The 12,012-nt window shown below is 50.0% G+C and overlaps 2 protein-coding genes across 2 annotated transcripts in view; both read left to right on the top strand.

Moving 5' to 3' along the window:
* The window catches only part of tmem208 (transmembrane protein 208), a 381,758-nt gene that overhangs the window by 69,408 nt on the left and 300,338 nt on the right, over positions 1 to 12,012 (top strand). The gene's annotated exons all lie outside the window — the stretch shown is intronic.
* LOC306962075 (mothers against decapentaplegic homolog 6-like) overlaps positions 1 to 12,012 on the top strand; it is a 54,051-nt gene that overhangs the window by 41,336 nt on the left and 703 nt on the right. The window lies entirely within an intron of this gene.

The raw sequence follows: 12,012 nt of genomic DNA, 5'->3' as shown, positions 1-12,012 counted from the left end.
CAGGAATCAAAAAAGGGACAAACAAGGAGGTATCCGGGCAAGACTCAAAGCTAAGCCACAAATGACTTCTGTCCCTACAGTTATTCTGGCTAATGGACGTTCACTGGAGAATAAAACAGATTAACTGCTGAGCTCTTCCCAGATGATGGTGAAAGACTGTTGTGGAGCGGAGGGAGCTGCACAGGAGAGAGGAAGGAGGAGGTGATCAGTGCAGGACACCACGCTGTGAAACAGGGTCAAACCCAGGAGGCGCTTTACCGTTTCAGAGGATCAGAGGCACTGAAGGCAGGCAGCCAGGTTTCCTCCTCCTGTTGTCAGTGTTTTGCAGTCATTACTAACACATACTACTCGGTGAATTTAACATTTTACTACATTTTGTACAGTTACTACAAAATGCGTCTTAACAAGGTGTCATTGTACAATCACAATCAAAAGGAAGGTGACCCAGTTTACTACACTGAAGGAGGTTCGATATACAGTGTGTATATTATCTGTTTGGTTATCCATTCCCATAGCAGTGAATAGTTGATTGGGTTGTAGTACGTGGAGTGACCCCTGCCCTTCCAGCACGGTGGCACAGTGGTTAGCACTTGTGCTTCAAAGCTAGAAGGTCCGGGTTCGATTCCCACCTGGACGGGGCCTTTCTGTGTGGAGTTTGCATGTTCTCCCTGTGTCTGCGTAGGTTTCCTCCGGGTACTCCGGTTTCCCCTACCACTAAAAACATGTACAATAGGCCAGGATGAATGAGAATGTGTTTGAGAGTGCGCATGGGGGACGACGGATGGAAATTAGCCCAAGGCTACAATCCGGAGTGGCTTGTTCATTAACTTGCACTGTCCCGACTAAATAAACCAATCAACTAAAGTCGCTGTGCAGATCCTGATGGAGATCGTACAAATACAGTTTGTGGTGGTCTGTAGAAGGGTTTAGCTGAAATGTTCAAGATTAATGGTGACATCTACAACAGATACAGATGGCAACGCGTGATACAATGGGGCGTGGCCTAGCCGATCACCTCTCAGAGGAGACAGTTTTTTCCTCTTTCCAGCCGTTTTCTGGTCAATGTGGATGATTTGTCACAGCAGATTGAATGTTTGCATATGTAGCATGAAGCTAACATTAGCTTCCTGGTTAGCATTGTCCGTTAAGTATTTATGGGCAGTATGCATTCATAATTTAGTGTTTGTTTAAGTAATGGGGAGAAATGGGAGAAAGTGCTTCGAACATGACCACATATGGGTGTCTGTATTTATCTGTGTGTGATGTTGTCTTTTTGAGTTTGATCAAATTCGAGAATGTCTCGAACAAAACCTGCCGTCAACTTGTTGAGTAGTGGATTGGTAAAGGCTCTGGACTTGGCCTACAGTCTGACCAGATGGAAAACGACAAATGTCTGGCACTATCGTTGTTGGAAGGCCAGTGTTTTTCTGTGTGAACAAACATGCTTTGTATTAGCGTGATGAAGAGCACCTCGACTCACCATGAGCCGGGCCACTGTCTGACGAGACTGGCACTAAGAGACACTGATGTTGAAATGAAATCTCATGGGTAAACAGAGCTGTTAGATGGTGGTGGGCCTAAATGTTTGCAGGGCGTAGTAATGGTTACCATCTTCAGACTTTAGAAACCAGCTGATGATAAAGATGTGCTCGGACCAGCGTTTCAGTGATTTCAGGGATTTGGGTCGATGGGGGGCAAATCTTTGGAATCTGCTCAGAGGACGTTGTTTCGATGAATTATCTGTAGGAAACAGTCTGAATCTGTTAAGCATACAGTGTCACTGGTATAGAAATCAAACAAGATTCAACTGCACTCTTCTACATCTGCGAAAAAGTGCATGAAATAAAAGGAAAATGGACAAAGACCTGGCTCTTTTACAAATCAGATATGTTTGGATGAGTTAAAATGACAAAATTACAGACAAAAAATCTATATTGTTTCAAATAAATTGAGCTTTATTATATAAGTGTAAGTGCAACAAGATATTTTATTTAACCCTCACCTTAACCGAGCACATTTTCTCCAGTTCAGCAGTGCAAAAAGGCTTGTTCCACTGGCAGACTCAAATCAAAGGCATAGGACGTACTTATTTCAACAAAATTGCTTTGTTCAAACCATTCAGGTTAAAGACCCAAAGATCCCATTCGCTCACGAGTTTTCAGACCTGTCTCTTTCTCTTTCTGGATGAGAGCCAGGCTTAGCACGACAACACCAAAACTGTGCCAACAGGCATGCTCAGGCGGAAGCCACGGTGTTTCTGACTGCAGCTAGGGCGGCACTGAGGCCAGGGTGGCACTGAGGCCAGGGCTTCACTGAGGCCAGAGCTGCGCTGAGGCCAGGGCAGCGCTGAGGCCAGGGCGGCGCTGAGGCCAGGGTGGCACTGAGGCCAGGGCGGCGCTGAGGCCAGGGCGGCACTGAGGCCAGGGCGGCACTGAGGCCAGGGCGGCGCTGAGGCCAGGGCGGCGCTGAGGCCAGGGCGGCGCTGAGGCCAGGGCTTCACTGAGGCCAGGGCTCCACTGAGGCCAGAGCTGCACTGAGGCCAGGGCGGCGCTGAGGCCAGGGCTTCACTGAGGCCAGGGCGGCGCTGAGGCCAGGGCGGCACTGAGGCCAGGGCGGCACTGAGGCCAGGGCGGCGCTGAGGCCAGGGCTTCACTGAGGCCAGGGCGGCGCTGAGGCCAGGGCGGCGCTGAGGCCAGGGCGGCGCTGAGGCCAGGGCTTCACTGAGGCCAGGGCTTCACTGAGGCCAGGGCGGCACTGAGGCCAGGGCGGCACTGAGGCCAGGGCGGCGCTGAGGCCAGGGCTTCACTGAGGCCAGGGCGGCGCTGAGGCCAGGGCGGCGCTGAGGCCAGGGCGGCGCTGAGGCCAGGGCTCCACTGAGGCCAGGGCTCCACTGAGGCCAGAGCTGCACTGAGGCCAGGGCGGCGCTGAGGCCAGGGCTTCACTGAGGCCAGGGCGGCGCTGAGGCCAGGGCGGCACTGAGGCCAGGGCGGCGCTGAGGCCAGGGCGGCGCTGAGGCCAGGGCTCCACTGAGGCCAGGGCTCCACTGAGGCCAGAGCTGCACTGAGGCCAGGGCGGCGCTGAGGCCAGGGCTTCACTGAGGCCAGGGCGGCGCTGAGGCCAGGGCGGCACTGAGGCCAGGGCGGCACTGAGGCCAGGGCGGCGCTGAGGCCAGGGCTGCGCTGAGGCCAGGGCTTCACTGAGGCCAGGGCGGCGCTGAGGCCAGGGCGGCGCTGAGGCCAGGGCTTCACTGAGGCCAGGGCTTCACTGAGGCCAGGGCGGCACTGAGGGCAGGGCGGCACTGAGGCCAGGGCGGCGCTGAGGCCAGGGCTTCACTGAGGCCAGGGCGGCGCTGAGGCCAGGGCGGCGCTGAGGCCAGGGCGGCGCTGAGGCCAGGGCTCCACTGAGGCCAGGGCTTCACTGAGGCCAGAGCTGCACTGAGGCCAGGGCGGCACTGAGGCCAGGGCTTCACTGAGGCCAGGGCTCCACTGAGGCCAGAGCTGCACTGAGGCCAGGGCGGCACTGAGGCCAGAGCTGCACTGAGGCCAGGGCGGCGCTGAGGCCAGGGCGGCGCTGAGGCCAGGGCTTCACTGAGGCCAGAGCTGCGCTGAGGCCAGGGCTTCACTGAGGCCAGGGCTTCACTGAGGCCAGGGCGGCGCTGAGGTCAGGGCGGCGCTGAGGCCAGGGCTTCACTGAGGCCAGGGCGGCGCTGAGGCCAGAGCTGCGCTGAGGCCAGGGCTTCACTGAGGCCAGGGCTTCACTGAGGCCAGGGCGGCGCTGAGGTCAGGGCGGCGCTGAGGCCAGGGCTTCACTGAGGTCAGGGCGGCGCTGAGGCCAGAGCTGCGCTGAGGCCAGGGCTTCACTGAGGCCAGGGCTTCACTGAGGCCAGGGCGGCGCTGAGGTCAGGGCTTCACTGAGGCCAGGGCGGCGCTGAGGTCAGGGCGGCGCTGAGGCCAGGGCGGCGCTGAGGCCAGGGCTTCACTGAGGCCAGAGCTGCGCTGAGGCCAGGGCGGCGCTGAGGCCAGGGCGGCGCTGAGGCCAGGGCGGCGCTGAGGCCAGGGCGGCGCTGAGGCCAGGGCTTCACTGAGGCCAGGGCGGCGCTGAGGCCAGGGCTTCACTGAGGCCAGGGCTTCACTGAGGCCAGGGCGGCGCTGAGGCCAGGGCGGCGCTGAGGTCAGGGCGGCGCTGAGGCCAGGGCGGCGCTGAGGCCAGGGCTTCACTGAGGCCAGAGCTGCGCTGAGGCCAGGGCGGCGCTGAGGCCAGGGCGGCGCTGAGGCCAGGGCGGCGCTGAGGCCAGGGCTTCACTGAGGCCAGAGCTGCACTGAGGCCAGGGCGGCGCTGAGGCCAGGGCGGCGCTGAGGCCAGAGCGGCACTGAGGCCAGGGCGGCGCTGAGGCCAGGGCGGCGCTGAGGCCAGAGCGGCGCTGAGGCCAGGGCGGCGCTGAGGCCAGGGCGGCGCTGAGGCCAGGCCAGGGCTTGACTGAGGCCAGGGCTGCCGTGTCATCCAAGGATACCATAGTATCCAAACCAAACGGCTACTTTTTTAGTATCCATACTCATTTACATATGTAAACTAAAGAAGTCGCGGCAGTAATACTAAACACAAAAGGACGGTTTACTGCGCAGTCCAGATCATTCTAGTTTAACTTCTTCCGTTTGTCATGAAAGTATTCATCATTTAAATGACATTTTATTGTTTCAGCTCAAATACATGACACACTCCTCTTCAGGGACGGGTTGGAAAGCTAGCAGAAGTCCTTAACCTGCAGTTGCTGGAAAGCAATACAGTTAAGTAATGCAATACTTACAGTATATGCCCAAAATCAGCAGAGAAAAATTTGTATGCTTATTTTAGAAATCAATAAGTGCAGCATCCCAATAACTGATAGAAACCTGATCGCCCGCTCTTCTTGTCTTACAGCGTGTCATACACTATAGCAGGCCTATAAATACCCTGCTCTCACCAAAACAGTGTCCGGGTCCAGCTGCTGGACTGATAATCACTCCATATAGAAGCTCTTCCAGGCTTAATGCAGGCACACACCAACCTCCACATTTCACTACAGCACCATGAGTGCGGTTACATGAGGAAGGGAAAGTCAAATCTCTCGCCTATTTGGACGAGAACAGGATCGCCCAATCCCATGTGTAAACCCAGGACATTCGAGTGGGGGGGGGGGCTGATCGTCGACCTGCCTGAGCCGACTGCGGTCACATTGTCAAAGAACATTGTGTTAGATACTTCTAATGGACGAGTGCTGTTGTGGACCTCTAACATTACTCCAACACGGACGACAGGAGAGCTCATTTTAGAGGCTGGATCAGCGCTGAGAAAGTGTGTTGGCCATGAGACAGGGAACTCCCATTGGAGCTACAACTAAAACAAGAAACAAGCACCAATGAAGTCACTAAAACCACTTAGGTGGATTTGAGCTTAGGACATCGCAGTTATCCTCAGAACATCAGTTTGGTCTGAAAGCATCTTGGGCTAATCAGGGCTAAATGTTTGCTAACAACAACATAGCAGCCTGTGGTCAACCGGAAATAGTGAGTATAACAATTAAGCTCCCCTGTGGATCAGTGGCTGTCATGTGACTGGGATAAGACTGGTTTGACAGGTTTTACTGGAAAAACTGGCACTTTACCCACTCAACATTAGCAGAATATTTTTGCCTCATTCATGCAGCTTTGAGAAATCTTGGTTCTCTCTAATCTGGATTTCTGCATGTTTGTTATGGTTTCACGATCAGCCTTTATCGAATGGAAATTGAGGATTTAGCTGCTGCGGTAGCCTCACCGAACCTATGATCGAGCCTCGCTCCCCTCAGGCTGCTGGACCATCAGAACTGCCTGCAGAAGAAGTCTGTCCGCTCTGCAGGTGCTCTACAGTAAACAGACTCCACAGTGCAAACAACAAACGCTAGGCTCGCGACCCGTGGATTGGGTTGGGTCATGGTTGTCAAAAAGAAGCAATGAGAAGAAGAAGAAGAAGCAATTATCATAAAACAAGCAGCGTTTTGCAGCTTGTGATTCATAGAGTGCTTTTATGGAGCTGAATACGTGCCTTTCAGTCATGTGACTTTTGTTGTTGTTGCGGCCATTTTGAATACCGAAGTACCATTATGCAGTATTGCAACATGTAACAATATCTCTACTCAGGACATAAATTAAGGACAACTGATTGACAGTGGCATTTTTATGTACTTGTAATCATTGCTCAAGAAGGAAATAGTAAAAACACGGCTCCAGAGACGCACATTTATGTGAGTCAAAACGTTAGCATTTAGCGTCAACACAGTAAGCCTCTCCAAGAGAAACCCTGAAACACTCCAAACATCTGGCCTTGGATACAACATGTGACAGAGGTCAGAGCTGTTACTGTAGTTTTTCCTCAGTGTCATACATGTGAGTAACACATGTGTTTATCGTGTTGAAGCCATTGACAGTTGGTTGATCTCAGTTGCTAACCAGTAGCATGCTAACGTCTTGAGCAGCTTAAACGCTGACTTAGACTGAGACTCTGTTGACATGACAAACTAAGAATCCCAGAGAAAGGTTTTCTGTTTCTTCTTTGATGTGTTCATTCAGTCTTCAGAGTGAAGCAGATCTTTAGTAAATCCTGCTGTAGCTCCACAGACAGAGCTGCTACGTCTGTGACACATTTGCTGTGTTTGTTTTTACTCTTTTCTTCTTGAGCAATGATTACGAGTCATAAAAATGCCACTGTCAATCAGTTGTCTTTCATTTTCATCCTGAGTAAAGATATTGTTACATGTTGTAGTACTGCATAATGCTACTTCGGTATTCAAAATGGCCACCGGAACTATGCGTGATGTCATTGGAAACACATGTATAGGGAGAAAGATTGTGAGAGTGTATATTAAAGAATAATTAAAACTAAGGATGTGTTTCTGACAGCTCCTCTTTGGCTCTTGCAGATTTTTATCTTGTTGCTGATGAAGCTAAAACGTATTAACTGAGCACCACAACAGTTCTGGGTAGGGCTGGGTACCGCGAGTATCGTTAAACCAAGTACTTTAACGGTTTGGTTTTCGATACTTTTCCCGACACCTATACTAAAATGTCCCGTCTCTTCAACCTCCTCGTCAGCCGCGGGCGTTGGGTCGATGACAGGCTGCTGCAGTCTTAGATGAGGTTAAGTTTGTTAAATGGTTGAAATGAAAGTATAGCGCGGGTTGAAAGGCCCGGAGAGACAGAGGGGCCAAAAGCCCCCGTTTTTTTTATGTCGTCTGTGAGAATGCATTTCATCACAAGCTCATAAAGTCGAGATGTGTTTCCCCCCGAAGTTCAGACGTGTTTGTCCTGGGCCTCATTACAGGGACCGGCTCCTCGTAAAAAAAGAAAGGAGAGAGAGATATGGATAGAGGGGGATGCATGGTGGGGTGAGAGAGATAGAGGGATGAAGTCTGGTATCTTAGCTTAGGTACTATTGGTATCAAAACAATCAAAGTAGGGGAGATGAACCTGATGCTGTATCTCATATTTGAGTATAGGTATTGGAAAAAGGATCGTTCAGGAATCGGTATTGAAAAAAATGTAATGGTACCTCGCCCTAGACATAGTTTATGGAGGAGCAAGAGCGGTACAGGGAAATACTGTGCTGTGGGCCGACTGCGCAGGTCTTTTTAATCTAATCACAATTTCAATAAAGGTTGATTTTTTTTATTCAACTGGAGAACTGGCCAGACGCCGCAATGTTGCAGCGCCTGTCAGGCCAATCCCGGGGAATACTCGGCCCAAACAAACGGGAAGCACAGGATGGCATATGCAGAAGCAAGAGGAAAGCTGCATCTGTTTACTTGCTAGTCCAGGAAAGACCACATTTATTGTTTTTTTTCAAACAAGAAAAATCGAATCGAAAATCGAGATCGATCAATTTGAGGAGAATAATGGTGATTTGGGATTTTAGCTTGAGCTGCGTGTTTTTGGAGGGGAAACCGTAGCACCCAGCGGTAACCTGGCTGCCTTCAGTCTCCCCTGAAACGCTGCAGCGCCTCCTGGCTCAGAGCGTGGTGTCCTGCACTGGTCAGCTCCTCCTCCTGCACAGCTCCCTCCGCTCCACAACAGCCTTTCACAATCTTCTAAAAAGAGCTTAGCAGTGAATCACGTCCATTAGCCGGAATTATAGTGGGGATAGAGGTTTGCGTGGCTTAGCTGTGAGTCTTGCCCGGATACCTCCTCTTTTGTCCCTTCCTTGTTTCTTAGCTCCTCTTGTGACGTCTCCAATGTGCTGCAGGTGTGGGGGCTCTTGGTGCCTCGTCCATGTCTCAGAAGAAGAAATGTGTAGGTCTACAGCAGGGGTGTCCAAAGTGCGGCCCGAGGGCCAAATGCGGCCCTCATACCAACTTTTGGTGGCCCACAGCCTTCTTGTTTTATTGCCACACCAGAGATGGTCATTTTACTCCAATTTTAATATTTCCACGCAATGAAAACCTCAAACATTTACATTTATTGTGGGACTGAGCTGGCATTATGGTTTTAAGCCTAAATAAAAGTGTGTGGAATGGTTTAAACCTCTCTTAAACACACGCAGTTGAGCGTTTGAATGCATTGACCACTGATCTGGCCCTCCATGCTTTATACATGTCTATATACGGCCCTCGGTGAAAAAAGTTTGGACACCCCTGGTCTATCGGTTGTAAAGAAAACACTCACTCGGCTAACACAGAATCACGATATGCCGATATCGATCTGCACAAAAGCAGATCGTCATGGGGACAGAGACACACATGAGGGAGTGAGAGAGAGGGATGAATGAAGGAGGGAGAGAAAGAAAGAGGGATGAACGAGAGAGAGATAGTTTGGGTTTGCAGGCTGCTCTCTTATTGAGTCCCTGTAAAACATTCAGACCGCAGCAGTTGCCGGCCTGGAATTCACTAATGACACACGTGGGCCTCAAATGAGAAGCGCAATTTTGTGTGTGTGTGTGTGTGTGTGGGTGTGTGTGTGTGTGTGTGTGTGTGTGTGTGTGTGTGTGTGTCTCTGTAATTGTGCTCGCCTACAAACTAACTACAGTGTCCCTGGTCCCGCCCACCTAGGGGAGGGGCCTTCAGTGTTCTGGCGAAGGTCCCGCCCAGCTGGGGGGAGGGGCTTTTTAGACTTTACCTTTCCGAAGTGGAGCAGAAAAAGAATCCTGACTAGAAATGCTTTGAGCACGTCGTGTCCAGACCTCAGCTGGGCTCTGGTTTCCCCCGTGTCGTGGATTGAAATGCTTTTTGTCCTCTCTAATCTGTGCAATGAATTACATCGAAAGCATTTTAGTGAACTTTCAGGCAGTTTAACACCTCTTAAAAACATGCTTTAACAAAGACAGATATTTAACTGGCGATAGACTTTGGGTACACCACACATATTTAGGGTCTGAGCTGTAAAGTTCAAATGTGTTGGCAATAACCCAGTCATGTTTCACCTGGAGGCATGTGGAGAGACTGTGGCGTGACCCCCTTGTTGTCAGTCACATGATATAAACATATGCTGTGTTCACTTGTCCTATAGGAGGTGGGAACTCAGAGCTATAGGAAAGTTGTAGTGTTCCGGTTGTCCAGTCGGAACTTTTAATGACAGTAAAAGAAATAAGAATCATTTACCCTGCGATGCTGGTAAAATTCCAACGTGATTTGTCCTTCATTTATTTGTTTTTTAAAGTCGAATGAATGAATGAAGTCGAAGTGTGGTTATATTTACAATCTCATAAGTAATGTTACAGATCAATAAGAGAGCGCAGTTGGCGTCAAGCCGTGAGGGAGGTTAGCACATATACACATACAAGTACATACTTTTTAAGTGAATAGACGGCTGGTTTGTAATTAGTTCATTTACTCATTTACATTTCCTTGAGTAAAGCAGTCTTCACTTTTAAGAGAAGTTATATCAGAATTGAACAGATGCCATTTTATTTATTTTCATTAAATATGATTTTAATTTTTTATTGCTCTGTCCATCACAGACAGAACAGCTCATGTCCAAAGGATCCTCAGTGCTTGTGCTTTAGTCATTTATGTATCTGTATTTAACGATAGTATTGAGATGTTACTTATTACTGCAGTCAGATAAATGGTCTCTTTTCTCCTCCGTGTGGATTTTCTCGTGTGTTTATAGTAACTTATCCAGTAGCTTCAGCATTTCTGTTTAGCTGCAGCTCATTTTGGACATGCTGTATCTCTTTCATTTGGATTTTCTGTGGACTTTTTATTCGCTGGGTTAGTTTTTCAGATGAATAAGCCCCAGGGGATAAAACGCCGTAAGAATCGCCAGAACTCTTAGCCGTGAGTTAGCGGCTAGTTAGCAACATTAGCCTGTATCTTGTAAAGACTGCAGCAACAACATTTAGCTCTGGTTAAATCCAGCACAGACTCTGATTTAGGGAGTGTCGTCTGTAATAAAGTCAGCTCTCTGTGGAATATTGGATTTACACTAAACAATTCTCCAGTTTGTTGTTATTTTCTCTCCTCAGTGGAGAGGTAGGAGCGCCGGACACACGCCAAGTGGTATCGGTTTCTGTAATCGGGACCTCATTAATGAGTACGAGTATGAGTACAAGCATGTGGTATCGGCCCAATACTGGTATCGGTATCGGTGCATACCTAGTTAGCAACAATAGTAGCACAGAGCAAACTGCAGCGGCTCAACTCCTGCACAAGCGCTGAGCCTTTTGACTTTTCTTTCATCCGGTGGAGCATAGGGTTCTCAGTCAGAATCTGAGCCTGAGTACTTATCTTGTTGCGTAGCTTCTTCCAGTGATTCCCCAACTCTTTGCTTGAGAAACTCTGGCAGACTCATAAAGCAATATAAAGATCTAAAGCTAGGACCTCAGCATGGGGGTCCGAAACTAAACTGAAACCAGTGCATCAAACTGGGATTAAACTCCGACCAAACCCAGTCCAAACCGCGGCACACCTCATGGTCGGCTGCTTGTTTACCGGGGGCAGCGTGGCTCTCCTGGCCCCTGCTGGTCGCGGCTGGTCCCGGCTGGCCCCTGGAGCAGAGGCTCTGGGAAACGCTGAGGGGCCGTGTGGAATGGGGCCACATGCAGCACATGGCTCTTTAAAGCCAGTGTGTGGAGCAGAAGAATGGCATCAGTCTGTGCGGGCGATAATGTGAGCTGATAGCATGAGGGCGCAGGTCAGCGGTTCAGGGGCTGCTGGGAGCGTGACAGGGAGCTGAGTGTCCACGTGCACGCTCACACACACACCTGCAGAAGTGTGATGGGGGAGGGGCAGAGGAGGAGGCGGGGTTAATGGTTGTTTCTGGCCTGCCGTACTGTATTTCCCTGGAACATGAATGATATTAGTGGGTTTGTTTGACCAGCTCAGAGGCTCTGTGCACTCTACACACAAAAGGTACAATATCGCAATCACTACTTCAACAACAAAAAAATCCTTTCATCATTGCCTAACACACAACACACAAATACAATATTGTACATTTTGAAAGAGTCAGAATCAATCAATTTTTATTTACATGACGCTTTTCATACATTTCATGTAGCCCAAAGTGCTTTACTGATTTCAAAACATTCCCTCATACCCACCTCCACAGATAAAAACACATTGTCCCATCCTCCCCAGAGACACACCACACAAGCACATCACACACACTCAAGGTAAAACAATGGACACAATGGACATAAGGCTGAGGTAAGGCTGAGTTAAGGCTGAGTACAGAAGAACCAGGTCAGGAAACACCATCCAAGGAGCAGACACCCACAGGACAGCACCCCACAGCAGCCACAGTGTGGGAATTGAACCCGGGACCTTTGAGCTGTGAGGCAGTTATAGGTGCTGAGATAAATATCAGCATGAGCATAGTCAATGGGTTCTTCTATCAGTGAAAGGACCTGAGGCTAATGTGATGATCATGACATGAAACAACCATTGGCTGATTCTTGCATATTGACATTTTCCTCTCAGTCTGAACAGTAAATCTAAATACCTAGAAGTGCAGAGTGACATTCTGAATTCCCTAAGACTAAAATGTGACCCGTGTGTCTCTCTCT

This window comes from Gobius niger (genome assembly GCF_951799975.1).
Source record: "Gobius niger genome assembly, chromosome: 4".
NCBI lineage: Eukaryota > Metazoa > Chordata > Actinopteri > Gobiiformes > Gobiidae > Gobius > Gobius niger.
Note: the sequence above shows the minus strand (reverse complement) of the source record. Positions and strands in the feature narration are given on the sequence as shown.